The sequence below is a fragment of the Coturnix japonica genome, chromosome 6 (genome assembly GCF_001577835.2).
Source record: "Coturnix japonica isolate 7356 chromosome 6, Coturnix japonica 2.1, whole genome shotgun sequence".
Lineage (NCBI taxonomy): Eukaryota > Metazoa > Chordata > Aves > Galliformes > Phasianidae > Coturnix > Coturnix japonica.
This window is the reverse complement of record NC_029521.1, coordinates 18,968,133-18,983,730: the sequence shown is the minus strand read 5'-3', so window position 1 is coordinate 18,983,730 and position 15,598 is coordinate 18,968,133. Positions and strand designations below refer to the sequence as shown.

The 15,598-nt window shown below is 36.7% G+C and overlaps 1 protein-coding gene across 2 annotated transcripts in view; it reads left to right on the top strand.

Moving 5' to 3' along the window:
- The window catches only part of ADGRA1 (adhesion G protein-coupled receptor A1), a 241,001-nt gene that overhangs the window by 73,546 nt on the left and 151,857 nt on the right, over positions 1 to 15,598 (top strand). The gene's annotated exons all lie outside the window — the stretch shown is intronic.

The window sequence follows — 15,598 nt, the reverse complement described above, 5'->3', positions numbered from 1 at the left end:
TATTTATAAGGTTCTAATGTGTTTATTTTCACAATAAATCTGACTTATTGCTGAATGTGTTGGTTTCATAGTAAAATAAACACTGAAGATTACAAACATAACCTTTTGTAAAGTCTCCTGAAAGCCCAAGGCCTAATTTAATAAATGTGATGTACTCTATATTGCCTGGGAAATGCATGCCAACTCTGAGGGTGGGGGGGGAGGGGGAAAGCAACTGCAGCCCAAGCCCTTGCTTTAAATTACAGAATCATTTATCACCAAGTTTACATTATGTCTGTGCCATTTGGCTTGTTGTTTGTTTTTTTTTTAAAAAAAAAAAAAAGAATAGATTTATAGATATAAGAACTTACAAGAAGTAAACAGAAGATATTTGCGTAGCCTGATTCTGTAATTTACTAACAGCATTGCATGTAGTTAAGCAGTTTTTAAGTGCTCAGAACTGATTTTATGTTATGGCTCTTAGTTGTTTGATTGGAGAAATTTAAGTCATTTTACCCTAAATCAGATTATTTGTACAATTTCTCTAATATTTCACCCCTTACCAGTGACGAAGTTGAGTATTTTACTGAAGTTGGTGGCTCTGTTACCCGTGTTGTTGAGGCAGGACTTCAGCTCAGATTCGTCATGCAATTATCAAATACTTAAGAAAGGAAATTAAAGCATAAGCACATAAAAGAAACTTTCTTGTTTTATACTGTGCCCTCAGAAATCCTGTCTGATGTGTATGTAAATGTCCTCATTAGGCATGTATTTCCTAATTCTTTTGGTGAATCCTGCTAAGCTCTTGACCTCAATGATATGTTTCAGTAATGAGACAGTAGGTTAATTACATATTGTGTTAAAGTACTTTCTCTGACAGCTTTAAATGTATTGCTTTTGAACTTCATTAGATACTCCCTTGTTCTTGTAGTATTAAAATGTATCGCTACCAACTATCAAATAGACTTTTCTCTTGGACTCATTGTTTTGTTTGTCCATTATTAAACATAATTAATCTTTTCTCATTCATAGTGAAGCCTCTTCATAGTTCCACCAAAGGCTTTAGTTTTTGCATAATGAAAAAGTTGCTTTATGTAAGTTTTATTGTATTTCTTGTACCTTCAGTTGTATGGGTGGGAAACAAACTTGGCTATGATTTGCTGCAGTGCTGAGCATCCACTGTCAGATAGACTACTTTATACAACTTAGCATTGTTTCAGTATATCATTTATTCTCAAAAGAACTTGAATCATGGCCACAGAATGTGCTTTATGTGCATGCTTTGTTCTCAGATAGAAGCCTGCAGGATCTCAAACAATTAAAAAGAAGTTGTCATTCCAGTTGCTGAAACACTGGTGCTTTGGAGATAGTTTGGGAATGGCTCCAAGGGACATGCCTGGGAGGGTGGACCTAGATAGCAGATTGTTTTTAAGAAAATATCCTTCGTCTGAGTGATTTTATGTAAAAGAAGAAAGACGCCATTGAAATCCATTAGAAATGCTTTATATTTTTGGAAATGTTTAAAGTTTTGTTTGTTTTTTTTTTTTAAAAAGGGACCAGCTGGACTAAGGATCTTAATACACTATACAGTAGGTATCTGTTTTCTGGGTTACACTGTGGATATTTATAAATACCAGCAGTGTTGTCTATGCCAGGTTCTTATTATTTGCAGGAAAGGGACTGGCTTTTTTTGCTATTGGGAAAGATGAAAATTTCTGATACTTCTCCATTAATTACTGTCTTGTAGAGCTTCTGTGAATATTTTGTTTTCCCAGTGAATCATATTAGCCATGTTTGATTAATTAAAAGGAAAGATGGCTATAGCAATAAACATGGCACATTCTCCATTTTTCTGAGTGTGATTAAGACATTGCTGGCAAGAACTTACAGTGTGGTAGCATATAAAAGTTGTACAGACCCTTAAGTAGTAGAGTCATAAATACATTGCCTAAGAAAGAAGCAGCAGATTGGTTGGGAAGGAAATTTTTAGTTGAATCAGTATTGTAAAGAGTTTGTGCCCAGCCAAATGCTCACTGTTTATAGAAGTAGCTTAAATTGAACACAGCCCCATCAAAGCAATCTGAATTGTTGTTGTTTGTTTAAACCTTGTTTTGTTTAAGTTTTCTTTCAGCTGCTACTATGTATTCCTGTTGTATTTCAAACACTTATACGACTTCATTCAGATCTTACAAAGGTCAATGACAAAACTCTTGTGAATATTGTTTTGATCTCTTCAGTGCAGGAACTGTAAAATCTGTGTCTGATCCTGCAAATGATTATATGTGAGTGAACTTATGTCCATATATATGTCATTCTGTGTGTGTGTGTGTATATATCTATATATATACATATACGTATGTATATATGTGTGTGTGTATCCAGAATAAGGGAAAAAAGCTGCTAGCACAGCACAAAACTGCTCCAGACCTGAATGAGACCTTCTGGAGTTTTCTGTTTTGCTCTCCTTGTTCCTGGAAATGAGTTCTTGAGCCAAAAGAACACTATACTTACAGTTCAAATCTTATTGATTCAAATGCTGAAGTTGCTCTGGTTATCATTCTTCGTATTTTATTCATATGCAAAGGGGCAGATTTGTTGATGTTGTAGAATACATTATTTATTCATTTTCAACCATGTGATTTTAGACTGTGAGTTTGTAGAAGACTGATACTTCCCCAACCTGTTAGTTAGTATATCAAGAATAAAAGCTTAATCTGAATGTTGACTAAATGTGGCAGCTCTAGATGAATCGCAGTGTTACATCTGAAAGGAACTCACACTGAAGATGCAATCGAATTACAGCGTTGGGAAATAAATCACAGGAAGAAATGGGTACCTTGCCAAGAGACAATGTCTATATATCTTATACTAAAATTGAGGCTCAAGCTCTTTCAGAACCTACTGGTTTATGGAAATTACCTTTTTACAATTTCTAACTTTTTTGTACTCTTCACAGGTAGGAACTAAGTCAGAGAATGGTTTAAATTTATGCCACCCATACAGTGTTGTTTTGAATCAGTTGCTCACATATTACACAGATGTAAAGGTAGAATGACTGCTCACATTGCTCTGCGTGGGAGTAAAGCCTTCATGTAGAAAAAAACCAAACCAACAACAGCAACAAAAAACTTGACCTATCAACATTTTTAACACATTTATTTAATAGGAGCAGTCACTAACACAGCACTTAAAAGCAATACAAGGAATAGTTAAATACTCCATAAGTCTTGTGTTTCTTGCATAATAATCAGTGTGTTGTCACCATCAATTATGGGAAAATGCGTACATGGTTGCAGGTAAAACTGAGAAAATTGATTATGATGAGTGATGCTGGAGTTTAACTTCTAGATTTTGACCTTGGTATCCACCAGGCATGTCTGAAGCCTTTATAGTAATATTTCTGCAATTGCTTCCATTGAAATGAAATGTACATTTAGTTCTTGATTACCAAAAATGTGTGTTTTGATAAATCATTCGTATTTTAGTTTCTTGAAAGCCACATTTATATATTGTGAGCTATCAGAAATAACAAAAGATGATGTCAATATAACAGAAAAATAATATGGAACTTGCATTTGCTATTTATATATTATTAAAACACGTCAATATCTTTTATTTCAGAAAATTGTGGGGGAAGTTGGTTTTGAGACAAAGACAAAATTCTTTTTCTTGTATACCAGTTCAATACCGGATATATACAGATGCTTGTTTCACTTTTAAACTACCAATTTCAGAACTGCAATACTCTTGCCAACTGTTCCTTGACCTGAAAAAAAACCCAAAACAAAACACTTTTTTGTTTGTTTTTGCTGTTTAGCCTTACATATTATTTTCATTTCTCTTAAATTTAAAATGGTTGAAGTAGTGTCTGTTGTTATGTATATTGCTTGGCAGGAAGGTTTTAAATCTTCTTATGCTCATTAAGCCAGAATCAGCCTCTTAGCTTCTCCCCGTTAAACAAATTATACAGTGACATTCAGAGTTGGGTTGGGAGGGGCTCTGAGCACCTGATTGAGCTCTAGGTGTCCTTATTCATTTCAGGGCAGTTGGACCAGATGCCCTTTGAGGATCCTTTCCAGCTCAAATGATTCTATGACTGTTTTCAGGACAGTTCTCTTGTTCACGAGTCTGACTTCCAAACAGTAGCAAACTTTTCTTCTTTTTGATCGTGTTTGTAATTTGTTTCTTCAGGTGAATACATAATTGCTTAAGTATTGCGTTCGATTTGTGTATTTCTTCATAATTACATTCAATAATTGGAAATAATCTTTTCTTAATGTGAAAAATATGTATTGATGGCTGAGCATGTAATCTGTGTGAAAAATGTTTTGTTAAATCGTTAACACTAGGCTGTTTGTCTGTTGGATCAACGACCTTTTGATGGCAACAGAGATTTCACTGTGATAGTTTTTAATATTCTTCTTTTCCCATTAGGACAAGGAGCAACAGTTTTAAAGCAGCCTCTGTTTCACTTCGATATGAATAGATAAATTGTCAAAGCTGCCAACAAGAATGCTTCCATATTACAGGGTATGGTGTAAGCAACACTGCATGCAGTGTTCTTGCTGGTAAACGCAAACTGTGCGCATTTAGTGGTGCAGCTCAATTCTCATCCTTCAGCTGAATTTAATGAGCTGCAACACTATGATGAGATCTTAGAGAACTGGGTTAGTATGTGTTGAGTGGGAGACAGATAGGGGGTGGCATTTTTTCTTAGCTGCCCTTTCTCACCACTTATCAACAGAGGGGCAGGGATAAGGGTGGAATATATGCATAGTGCGTATTGTTCCACAGGAAAATTCTGTCCTCCAGAATTAACTCTTTTTCTAATACTTTGTGTGGGAAAGGAAATGCGAAGTCATATCTAACTTCATGCTGCACATCTTTCTGAAATTAAGGGGAATGATTTCTTTTCCAAGGCTTCCCTGCATGATTTCTGAGGGATATTGCACTGTGGTGTTATTTCTTAGAGATCTGAGCTGCAGTCCCAAGCATATACCTGAGTTCTCTGTGTTGGAACAGAGAACGTGTCACATTAATTATGCACTCAGCTCCAGTTTTTCTGCTACTGTCTTGTTTGGTTTTTACTTGCTGGTTTGAAGAGAAAGTTGGATCTAGTTCTGGCCTATTTTGAAGCCATCTGAAACAGCTAAAAAACAAGCTAAATCACAGCCAGATGGGTAGTAAATAATACATACATCTCTTAAACAGAGAATTTAGCAGCTTGGTAGCAGAGGAAGTCACTAATGCTCCCATCAGCAGCAAGATACAGTGGACTTAGTGGCTCCTGGCACTGTCGTGCATAGCATAAATATCTTGCTTTCAAAATGTAGCTCTCATCTATTCTTTGGAGACTGGAGCTCTGTATGCAGTGAATGAGAGGAATTGGGTGTGTAAGGAGAGGGTCCAAAGCTGCCATCATGTGGAGGGTCTGAACAGGCACTGAGTGGCTTAAAAATATGCTAAGCTTGACATGATTTCTTTCCTTCTACAACTCTTTGTGGGACTGAGATTTGCAACTGAAGCCATTCACTTTTGTAGGTGTAACTCGCTCAATGTTTTCTTTTCTAATCTGTCCATGAGAGAAAGAAATTGTTTTTTCTCTTTTCTTAGCAGCTGGCTGCCTAGAATATCTACATGGGGAGAGAAAAGCTCATATTCAGCTCAAACACATTGATACATCTGTTGGAAAGTTTGTAGCCAGGACTTGGGTCTGGCTGCAGTGGAACTGCGCCAGTATGAATTCGAGTGCTTAAGATTTATGGGGCCAGGAAGAAAAGTGGTCAGGTGCCAACGGTATTCCATCAACAAGGGGAAAATGGGTTTTGCTATAAACATTCATTTGATGATATACAGAAATACTGTTCTATGGGACAAGGGCACTTGTCTGCTTCTTCATCTCCCTGTGTGTCTTAAATGTAAGTATGCTTCTCTTTTGGGCAAGGACAACACTGATGCGATGTCTTCCATTTCTCAAGCTCTAATTGTTAGGTTGCCATAGAAAAGACAGATGGCAGCACCACCTCACTACTTTGCAGTGCTTTGGGATGTTGGGCTGTGTTTTGCATCTGTAGCTGTGCTGAGCATGTGTACTATTAACCTGCCCAGCCACATGTGTCGCATCTGCAGTTTCCAAAAAGCTTTTGTACATGACCAGCTCCATCTCTGTGCACTGGGAACTTAAAAAGTGAGCACTGAGATACCTGCAGCAGCTGTGCAGATGTGGGAGGTGAAAAGGGGATGTGAGCTGCTGTCTGGGACTGAGTACCTGTGTACCTCTGAAGTTTGGCTTCAGACAGCCTAAGTGCTTTTTTGGACCTGGGCCAGTACTTTCATTGTCATGCTTCTGGTGGCCAGTGGATATTACTCTTTCTGAATTTGGCATGATTTGTGTATTTGAAAACGTTTAACGTGGTTTCTGCCATTCAGGACGATTGATTGAAGACAGGATTATCATGTTCTGCTTTCTAGTTCAGTGATTTTTGTCTTGCAGTTTTTGAATCTTTTACATGATTTGACTAGCTGTGTCCATGCATTCTTTACTGATACTGCTGGTATATAAATATAACAGATGTCTCAGTATTGGCTAAATGAAAATAACCTACAACAGGAAGAATCAAGCCTCCAAAGAGCAACGTATGCAATATTTATTGAGTTCTCTGGCAGCTGTTGCTGATCTGTTGACCTGAGTTATTTTCAGACATTCGTAAAGTCAGAGTTCTCAGGAAAAAAGATGAGTTTGAAATCTGGTATCAACCTTAGAGATTTGTTCTCCGATAAATGAGATTCATGTTAAGACATCTATTACAGAGATTCATAGTTATCTCTTAATAAAAAGGTCAGGTTCTGCTATTTCACAAACAGAGTGAGCTTTAGTTCATGATTACCGAAAATTACTTCATCAGCATGAAGAGCTGTTGGTAAAGTTAGCTTGGAAAAATGGAAACTTACCAGTGAAATGCTGCTTTGAAATAACATATTCAATAAAGAATATAATTATGCAATTAAATTAAAGTTCCAGAATAAATATCACAGGGTTTTCTAAATGATCAACAAATGAATGTAGGTCTGTTTGTCACGTAATTTTTGGCTTTGAAAAAGTAATCGGTTTCTGCAGACTAGGAAGTCTTACCTGTGCAAGTTTGTTTTCATGAAGAGATGCAAGAGATGTTTGGAATTCAAGGTTTAAATTTACTTGATCAGTACTTACATAATCGTCAAGTTGGAAGAGTTCACCATACTATTATAGGTTACTGGTGCTGCTGTTGTAATCTCTATGCACCTTTTATCTCTTGTGTAAACACAACATATATGTATATGCTTATTTATGTTACATTAATTAAATGATTCATAACAGGACTGAACAGGAGATAATTATTCTATTTTTCAGTTAGAATGACATTTTCAAGTCATGGTCACAACCTGCAATTCAATAATTTATTTTACTTCATAAAAATATTAAGAAGCCTTTTAAGTTTTTGAATAAAAACCATTAAGGTCACAGTCTAGTTCCACGTTGTACTTTGTGAAGCAGTGCTGAACTCAGCACATTTTAAAATGATTAAACATGCTGTGTGTATCTTTTCAGATGTAAAATATAAATATGTTTCAACATGGGAGGAACTAAGATTTATGATTTTAATATCTATAATATCAAGGAAATATTTTATGACAAAATATAACATATCTTCGAAATTATTAAGAGTCATTATTCCATGAGGACAAAAAATGTGCAAGATGTGAGAAAACTCAGAATCTTCTGGTTGAAATTCAGTGAATGACTGTGTAAGTAAAGGGAAAAAAATCTCCCTATATTTTACCTATCAATGGCTTATGCTGTCAGATTAGAATGAAAGGAATCTTTCCTAGGATTATATACCATATTAGTTCTACTGGGTCAGTTGCAACCCTATTCCTACTCTAGAAGTTTTCTTAGGTAGAACAGTTATTATAAGGAGCTATGCACCTCTTAAATTGCAGGTTTATAAAAACACCTGCTGGTATTTCTGGAGTTTTGTCTAGAGAATTGCTGTTAGATCTTCATTTCAACAATTTGTTTGTAAATAATTTATTGTGCAGTTGAACAAACTGGTTGATGTATACTAAGATTATTTTTGTCGTAGCACAGTCATGAATAGATTTATGATGGCATCTCGCATCAGAAAAGTTACATAACGATTTATGTAAAACTCAATGTTAATGGTCAGAAATGACAGGAATGTAAATTGTTAGTTTATAGAGCTTTTTAAATGATAGATAGTATGGTAGCTGTGTTGTTTGTTGTTTTTTTTTTGTTGTTGTTGTTTTGTTTTAATTTATGTAACATCTGAAGTTTAGCTGTATTTCAGGAGGTCACTTAACTGAATTTATAAGCTCCTGTTTCCCGTTAGGACCACAAATAGTCCGGTTAGCCTGATGTGTGGCCAGACATTTCAACACTGTGATATACTCATACAGTGTTTTATATACTGCTGTCGTTAAGGTAACACATAATTTGTGTCTGATGCTGTCATTCGTAAAGAAGCTGTCTCAAGCACAGATTTATAGATGCGTGTTAAAATAGCCACAATAAAGCACCTTTGCTGCCACTGAAGTTTCTTTCTGCAAACATGCAGTATTAGCAGCATCCCAGCAACATCTCCAAGGCACTGGAGAAGAGATGCCATGAAGGAAGGTAGGAAGTAGTGTCTTCAGGGAAAAGGAGTTCAGTACTCTTTGCAATGAGAAGCATGGCAAAAGGGATTGTTATCTAACTGATCAAGCATGCTAACATGGTTCAGCAGTGCTTATCACCAATGAAAATATTCTCCTTCTTTCTTTCCCCCATCTTTAATTCTGTTGTTGAAATTGTGCTGTTAAGTTGTGAAGTGGTGAATCTGCAGTTTGAAATTTAATCTAGGAATGTTTAGTACACATTGCTGGCATAAGTGCAGCCTTAGAACATGAAATAATAATTAGTCCACTGGATTTTAAGCCTTTCCCAGCAGACAGTATTTTTTATCTTCCCATTCACTCTCTCAGTATGACTTATGCTTCATTGTGACTGTGCACTTCATTTAAAGAAAGAAAATGCAAAGGAGTCCTGGTCAGGATAGAAATTGAGGAAGCCTTGAGCTCTTTGCAGCCATGAGAAGTCCTGCAGAGATGCTTGCAGCATATTGGAGACCAAACTGTGTGTGCCTGCACACCTTGACATCTATTGCTTTAGGCCTGTGGAGCAACTCCATAGTTCCCATATATCTATTCTTGGGGAATTTTCTAGGAAAAGGAGCATGTATAAGAACTGCTGTGTGAGCTGGGAATTCAAATGCTGTGCTGAATTTGTACTATATGAAAACGGGCCAAGGAGAAAGAATCTGGGAAAAATGAAATGGTTTATTTTTATGACAAATTACATGTAGTTTTGAATTATGAGTAACAAAATACTAAGCTAAAGGAATTCTTTGCATTCTCATTTCAGATGCCGCTTGGTTGCTGTCATATTTAAAATGAAAGTGCAATTTATTCTGGGAAAATTAATCCTTTAAAATGTTTTCTAAGTACATGTAGAAAGATGCATCAACAGAAGCTCTGCACCAAAAGTTTATCCTGCTTTACCATGCTGTTTTCTCACTTTTTCTTTGACACACTCTCCTTTCAGTTACAGTACTCAGAGCAAGTCTGTGCAACTCAACCATTATTATCACAGTGAAATGAAATACATAATATTATTCTATGGGATACTTTGAGAGAGCAAACTGCTGTAAAGCCTGTCTGTATCTCTGCTCTGTTTCAGCTGCTGTGATTGATATGGTTCAGCATTTTTAGGTTTCTTCCTAAATAATGAATAATTGCTACATTGCCACAGCACATTTGATTTGAACGATTCATCTTCATTATTATTCATTATCTTCATTATTTAAGATTAAAAAAAAAAAATATGGCAATGACTTTTCTGTTGCTCTATTGGCCATTATTGCTGTCATAACAACTGGTCTGGCACTTCCAGTCAGTCCTTAATACCTTGAATTGCCAACAGTTGTATGTCTGTCCAGTCCCATAGTGTGTTCTGATTTAGGCAATCCAAACAGTAATTGCTTGGATTAAAAAAGAAAATGAAAGGAAATGCATAATAATAAGGAAGAGTACTACCACACTAAGCAAATAAGCAGGCAAAAGACCTGTCACCAGTGTCTGAAAAGGCACAGTTATTGTTTGTGTTTCTGGGGTCTGGAGTTTCGTAGGAGCACTGTGCTTTAGTTGTTGGTAGTGATACCAGCCCATTTCTACTGTGCATGGCCAGTAATGCAGTCACCAACGGTGGAAATGAAAACAAGTTTTGGTAATATCAAGACCATCGAAGCATCACTGTTTTCACTGCAGAGTATACACTAGATGTGGTCTTTCATCATTGGTTATACTCTTTCCCACCTCTGTGATCACAATGGTGTTGTAAAGTGAATCTGAGTCTGTTTCCATTTCTGGGGCAAAAGTGCCATTCTGTTCAGTTTGGGAATTTAACTTGAGAAATAAGTGGAGGATGTGAGCTTATATTTTTCCTGTTGTTGTTTCATAGTAATATGCAAAATGTGGAAAGTCAGTCGTATTTCATTGGTATTTGGCATCTGCTCAACAACTGATTGCTCTTCTCAGAGCTTTTTTGGAAAGTTTGCAGCACCATAATGACAGCTTTCTAAACACAGATGTCCTCTTGGTACAACCTATAATTTTTTATGAAAGATGTATCAATGTCAGAAATTTGAATGAAGTACTGGAATTAGTGGAACATTCTTGTTAGGAATAAGTATCAAAATATCTACAGTCTATCAATTGGAAGCTGGGGGAAGATCCTGCAGAGTCAGGAGGTGGAGACTTGGATGCAAAATGGCCAAGCTGTCAGGATGCAGTTTAAGATGAGTTGATTCTTTTGTTAATTGACTGTGTGTGCTTCAGCAATTTCCCCACAATGTTTTATACTGCGTAAGTGTGTACAGTGAACTTGAGGCATCAAGAATCTCAAGAACACATTTAGATAATTACGGCTCAGGCTATGGAAATGTCTAATAGCTGAGAGGCTGGGAGTAGCTTTTAAACGTAACTGTAAAGACCCATTAGTAGTCTCTTCCTTTTGTTTCATCTTCATCTCTGCAAAGCCATTGGGAAGTGAATATTTCAAACACAGATTTCCCCTCCTTCATTCAGCTGTTATTGTTGAGGTAATTCCTCTTCGGTATCATAAGTCAGTAAAAGATGATCAAATCCCAATGGCTTGTGACAGCAGTAGTAAAAGGCTTGTGCTGATATTATTAAAAGAATTCTTCCTTGTTACTTGCATTGAGATACAAGTTATCTGTGTACAAGTAAGAAGACAGTGCCTAACTAATATTACAGTTTTGTAAGTTCAGACTTGTAAGGGAAAAAGATACTCTCCTCTGTTGACCGCGATCATTTGAGATTTGTTTCTAATAATGGAGTCTATTCTGTGTTCTTTTTCTATTCCTGTTTAGGTAAGATCAGGGTATCATGCAGTAAATACCTCTAGCGTCTCTAATAAAATGAGGGGAACGTACATCAATAAATTTTGTAGTATTTTATTTTTTCTGCACTTGTGCAGCCAAGAGTGCTGTGTTTATGGCTACAGCTATCTTCATGGATCCTTCATCTATCTGTAATTGTAAAAGGCACTTTGGTTTTGATTTATTTTCAGGTCACGCCTGTGGATATATAGACTTGCACCACTAATGAAACATCATTCAGATTTGGAATAGATACATTTAAAAAAAGAATACTTCATCAGTAATGATGCAAAACCATAAATATCAGTTATAAAATTCTCTTTTTTTAAGCCTTAACTGGGTCATGCTGCAATGATTCAATATTATTGTACTGGGGTTCCATTCCTTTTCTTTTGATTTTGGTTGATGATAAGATCACTTGCATTGAATACACATGCCTGCATGCCTGTGTGTGGCCCAGGCTGGGCTGAGCTTGGTGTGCCTTGGATTGTGACCTTTTGCCAAACCTCAGCAGTGGCTGTTGGGGAAAAAATGTAAACATACAACCAAATTTACCCTAGTTTCCTTATTTAGCTTCGTGAAAGTTGATACTTCTTGCTGTAAGACTTATATGTAAAAAATTGCTACTTAGAAAATAGGAGATGCTAATTTAATATTTTAATAGTATTAATTTTGTGTAAAGTACAAATGGAAAGAAAGAAAATACTCCTAATGTAGAATGTACATAGTAAGTGATCATTTAATTTAACTTTATTATTCACATTTGGGGCTTACACAACGCCAAGAAAGAAAACACCTATTTTGTTAGGCCAGAAATATATGGAAACATTATGGAATAATACTAATTACTGAGAAAGTAGCAGGACTGTGGGTAGTATAATCATCTACAATTTTCTGAGAATATCCTTACTAAAATGACCTAGGTAGTTTAAGTGCAATTTCAAAAATAAGAAGACCAGATGTCTTTGTTTGGGGCAGTGCAAGCCATGGACGTTTTTCCTTGAAATAGTCTGCCTCTGCTAATGTGAAACTGGACGTTTTTATTCCTGTAGATGATAGTTTAGGATTAGGCTGGTTTTTTTTTCCAATGTGGTTACAAGTTATGGAGAAACAGGAGAGTTACCATAAAATGGAGCACGAAATATTTCAGTAATTGGGAGACCTTTTGTCTATTTGGTTTGACTGTCATTAAAGCTCACCTGGAAACAGTTTGCCACTCCTCCTGATTCCATTGTTGTGAGCTGCTGATCACCTCCTACATCCAGTATTGTTAATTCCTCTAGTTAGGACTTGTGGAGCATTTAGATGAGATGGCAGTTAACAGAAAATATGCATAATCGGTGTAAAGTTTAAAACCATCAGTTACCCCTGTTTAAAATGTGAGTGTTTGCTCTGAACTATGCATTTAAGTTGTTTTTATGTGGATTCCAGTGTGAAGCATGAGGTGTAAAGCAGCGTAGGTCCAAAAAGTGTATTGTATCAAACTGGCTTTTTTTTTTTTTTTTTTTGCTTGTTTGCCTTTTAAATTCTAAGAATGCTGAAGTTCAGATAATTAGGACAGTGTCCTTTCTTTCTTTGCCACGTGGGCTCATTTCTGCAAACTAAAGAACTCCCTTTGACCTGTTTAGTTACATATTTAACCCAGTAAAAAGCAGAAGGACCTGCATTTCATTCAGAGGGTATAGTCAGTAGCGCAGCCTGCAGGAAGCTAAGCTCTGGTGTTTGGTGTGAAAAGCATGAGAGCAGACCAGATGTTTTGGTATGAATACTTGAAGGTTTCAAAAAAAAAAAAAAAAAAAAAATTAAAAAAAAATGAAGCATTTGCTCACCCACACACTGAGTAATGCTAAAGAAAAATACATTCATGTCAATTAACTTTTTACCAAAGGTATTGAACTGTCTTTCATGGGACTCTGGAGAAGAGACTGCAGAAGTTCTATGCAGTTTTTTGTTATGAGCAGGTGCAGAGAAAAAGCTTTTTGCAATTCTTACTGAGTGCTTTCTTGTCACAAAAAATGTTATCAACTGTATTTCACTTGTGATATAATCTGCAGCTGCCACTTTCATCCAGGAAGTTCCACACGAATGTGCGGAAGAACTTCTTTACAGTGAAGGTGACGGAGCACTGGAACAGGCTGCTCAGTGAGGTGGTGGAGTCTCCTTCTCTGGAGATATTCAAGACCGTCCTGGACGCCTACCTGTGCGACGTGGTGTAGGGAACCTTTGGCAAGGGGGTTGGACTCATTGATCTCTAGAGGTCCCTTCCAACCCCTACAATTCTGTGATACTGTGATATCCTGCAGGAGGAGACACCACAAGAGAGAAAACTGCTTTGCCTGGGTTAGGGAGTAGGGCAGAGTAGGGTAGGAGGATGTCTGTCATCACTATTTCTCTCTGTTGTCTGTGGAACTGTGTGCTCTGATGGCATGTTCTTAAGTACCAATGCAAGCGGTAGCTCTGAGATTTGTGTTTCTGCCTTTGCTCTGTGTGGTGATTTCCTGGAGAAATAAAAGAACTTATACCTAAGTCTGAAGTTGTCACAGACTGTTGTGCCAAAGTCATCGCAGAGCTTGCAGCCTTCCCACAAATGCTGAGATCACCATTAAGGGGTGATGCTTGGACATCACCTATTTATGGCACCTTTCTTTACATGTCTCCTGAACTTCCCCATTCCCCTTCTTTTTCCCTGCCTGTGGGTGATCCTGTTGTTTACTTAAGACTCTGGGGAATTTTATGGGCTCTGACTCATTCCTTTTCTCAGTCAGGGCAACTATAGTTGTGTCTCCATATGGCACACTAACAGGGAGGGACTAATACTTCTCCGTTTTATGCTTTCTGTTAACTTAGCACCTGCTGAGGGTCTGTCATTGTGGCTCAGGTAACTAGGACTGACCTGTGCTATGTAATTCATGTGCTTAAAGTACGTGTAAATACAGATATGTACATATATGTACACGTCCTTGCATCACTGTTTAGAAGTTACATTAGTACTTGAAAAGTTTAGTAGTGTGTTTTTAATATTTCTTTATAATATCCATTGTATTTGTGTTGAGCTCAGATTAACCTATTTTATTGACTTTATTTTATTTGCATTGTGAATGAATAATGGCTCATTAGTGAAAACAACAACTGAAGCAAAGGAATTTTGACATACCTAAATGAAGCTAAGATAAAAACAGTATGAAGCAAAATCACTGTTTTTTGTAGACACATTGCTAAAATGCTTTCCAAGATGTTTCATAGCTTTATGGATCCTTGTTGCCTCAGTTTAAGTACTTAATCATACTGTTAGTAAGTATGTGTAATGCTATCTGCATTTTAGTAGGACTCAAAGGACAGCTTATTGTTTCCTCTCTGTTTTAAATCCATAACTTCCTTCCTACCTTTCTCCTGTTTATTTTGTTCAATGAAGTCACAAGATGAGGTGCGACACATAGTTTGCCTTCTGTGCTTCTTTAGCTCTGCATTTCTAATATGCAAGGCAAGGCTTCTTGTACATAAGTAATTGTGATGCAGGCTAAATGCTGAATTGACAGTTATGAGTCAGAGACTTTGACTAGGGTCATACTGTTCCTCAGCATCATTACCATAAACAAAAAGGATGTGAAGCACAAGTTTTTGAAACTGCATTCAAAATATGTGAAAAAATTACTGATAAAAATACAAAAACTGATTAAAAAATAAATTGAAATTCAAATTAAAATATGTCTTAGCATGAGTTAAACATTTAGGATGTATTCTCACCCTATTGAGAGGGCAATCCTACTTTGAGGAACCACGATTTAATTCAGTGTGCATTTTATTTGCAATAAAATAAAGAGAAATAAGGTGACTGACCGCTGTCATTTGGCAGAGGTGAAACATTGGCTGGTATGTGCTGGAAGTGGCCAATCTAAGAATCAGCGCTGATATTATTGCACACCAGTCATTCCCTATGAATTATAAATTGACAGAAGATGAACAGTGACTGTGCAAGAATTTGCAGTGTTTGTCTCCTAGGCCTGCTTATCTAATTGCACTGAAGGCATTTCCTCAGTGTTCACATCATGAAGAGGCCTGAGACAATTCCATAGTAAATCTCTGTGGGGACTGAATTGAGAGCAGTGTCGTGGCCCTGAGCACTG